Genomic DNA, 2904 nt, shown 5'->3' with positions numbered 1-2904 from the left:
CAGTGTTAATCTCCTGGTTTTGATCATTGTACTGTGCAGTATATAAGGGAATGTCTTCATTTTTGGAAAACAGATGCTGAAGTGCTTAGGGGTAAAGGGACACCATGTCTGCAACTTACCCTTACAAAGGTTTAATGAAAGATTATGTGTGTGTGTGTATGTGTGTGTGTATATATATATATAGAGAGAGAGAGAGAGAGAGCAATGTAAATGTTAACATTTAAGGTCATAAGGGAGTTTCGTACTATATTTTTCAGGCTTTCCATATATCAGTATTTAAAAATTAAAGAAAAACAAGAAAATCCTGGCCAGGCACAGTGGCTCACATCTGTAATCCCAGCACTTTGGGAGGCCGAGGCCAGAGGATTGCTTGAGCCCAAGAGATGGAGACCAGCCTGGACAACATGATAAGACCTTGTCTCTACAAAAAAAAAAAAGTTCAAAAATTAACTGAGTGTGATCTCAACTACTTGGGAGGCTGAAGCAGGAGGATTGCGTGAGTCCAGAAGGTGCAAGCTGCAGTGAGCAGTGATTGCATCACTGCACTTTAGCCTGGGTGACCAAGCAAGACCCTGTCTCAAAAAAAGAAAAGAAAAGAAAAGAGGCCAGGTGTGGTGGCTCACGCCTGTAATCCCAGCACTTTGCGAGGCTGAGAAGGGTGGATCTCCTGAGGTCAGAAGTTCGAGACCATCCTGGCCAACATGGCAAAACCCTGTCTCTCCTAAAAATACAAAAATTAGCCAGGCATAGTGGTGCATGCCTGTAGTCTCAGCTACTTGGGAGGCTGAGGCAAGGGAATCCCTTGAACTCAGGAGACAGAGGTTGCAATGAGCCGAGATTGTGCCACTGTACTCCAGCCTAGGCAACAGAGCAAGACTCCATCAGAAAAAGAGAAAAAAAAGGGCAAGGGAAGAAGGGATGGAGGGAGGGAGGGAGAGAGAGAGGGATGGAGGAAGAGAGGGAAAGGAAAGAAGAGAAACTGAGCATAGAGAATGTAGAACTGGCACTAGGTCACACAGCTTTTAAGTAGAACTGGGATTCAAACTTCAGCATTCAAGCTCTCAGACATCATGCTACCTTCTCCTTTATTCTCTTTCTCCCACAGAGACAGAATAAAATGTGGATGCCCACTGCCCACACTCCCAAAGACCCAGGAGGACAGAGCTTTGATTTTTTTGGGGGAGAGGCCGTTGTTTGTTTGTATTTGGGGGAAAATCTGTTTTGTTTACCACTGTATTCTCAGCACCTATTTTTAGCTTCTAAATGGGCAAGAACGGGGCCTAGTACACAGTAGGTGCTCAATAAATATTTGTTGAGTGAATAAATGAAGTGCCAAGAAGCTAATTAAGGCTCTCCAGGTCACACAGCTCTCAGGGGTGGCGACTGGCCCCAGCTCCTGCTGCGGTCGCTGTCAATGCACTCTTGCACCTGCTGCGTCCGATGGCCCGGGTTGCTCAGTGTCCTGAGAACTCAGAGGCCTGGAGAATTTTCACAAGAAGTAGGCTTTGCAGGACCGCATCCCCACCAAAGGGGAAAAAGACCACAACAACCCCCTAAACTCTCCATTTCCCCCTGATTCTAGGGCCACATACCTGGCCCTGGTGAATAATGCGAGTTTGCGGAGCGTGCTGGGGCTTATTAAACAGGAATGCAGGTCTCAGATCAAGCCTGAGAAAACCAACAGTGCTGGAGGTTTAGCTCAGCCCCTACCCGGAGGGGAGCCGGTTAAAGAAAGAAAGAAAAGAAAAAAGAAAGAAAACGCCTGGCTTCCTCCCCTCGCGCCTGCCTCCCCTCCTCCTCCCTTCCCCCAAATCCATTCCTCGAGGGAAGACAGGCGCTGGGAGCCCTAGGAGGCCCACCTCCCCCTCTGCGGAGGGAACCGAGGGAGAAGGTTAATTAGATGTTTGCATCCAATTTACGTCTTGTTTGTGAAAGCGCCGTTTCAGCTGCAGCCCGGGCGGCGGCCCCTTGGCCTCCATCACGCGTTTTAGAGTTACTTCACAGCTCCAGAACTGGTTAACCCGGGTCAAAACGCGCCCATTATCGTTTTATCGCTGCCTCTTCCTATATAATTATGCCCCTCCTTCTGTTGTTTAGATCCCCCTTCTCTTCCTGCTCCACGTTGGGAGAGATTGGGGCCTGGGAACTGCATAGGAACCTGCCCTCTGTGCGCTGGGCCGTGAGCCGGGCACAGTGCGTGGATGCAGAGGGCACCGGGAAGTATTCAGCCTGGAAACCTCCCACACCACTGGCTGCCCCACCAGGGGTTGAAGACCCCTTGTGACCTCAGGTGCCAGGCAGGAGAAGCAAAAGAATGACTTTGGAGAGTGTGGGGCGATAGGGAGTGGAGGAGACTGTGGCAAATGGAAAGCACAGCCCAGCCTAAAGGGAACCCCATTCTGTTACTGGAAAGGGGACCCGATCCGGACCCCAAGAGAGGGTTCTTGGATCTCGTGCAAGAAAGAATTCAAGGCGAATCCATAAAGTGAAAGCAAGTTTACTAAGAAAGTAACGCGATAAAAGAATGGACTAGGCGCAGTGGTTCAGGCCTGTAATCCCAGCACTTTGGGAGGCCGAGGTGGGCGGATCGCTTGAGGTCAGGAGTTCTAGACCAGCTTGGCCAACATGGCGATACCCCGTCTCTACTAAAAATACAAAAATTAACTGGGTATGATAGCACACGCCTGTAATCCCAGCTGTTCGGGAGTCTGAGGCAGGAGAATCGCTTGAGCCTGGGAGGCAGAGGTTGCAGTGAGCCGAGATTGTGCCACTGCACTCCAGCCTGGGTGATAGAGTGAGACTCCATCTCAGATGAAAGAAAGAAAGAAAGAAAGAAAGAAAGAAAGAAAGAAAGAAAGAAAGAAAGAAAGAAAGAAAGAAAGAAAGAAAGAAAGAAAGAAAGAA

The sequence above is a fragment of the Colobus angolensis genome, unplaced genomic scaffold (genome assembly GCF_000951035.1).
Source record: "Colobus angolensis palliatus isolate OR3802 unplaced genomic scaffold, Cang.pa_1.0 Scaffold79, whole genome shotgun sequence".
Taxonomy (NCBI): domain Eukaryota; kingdom Metazoa; phylum Chordata; class Mammalia; order Primates; family Cercopithecidae; genus Colobus; species Colobus angolensis.
This window is presented reverse-complemented; position numbering follows the sequence as displayed.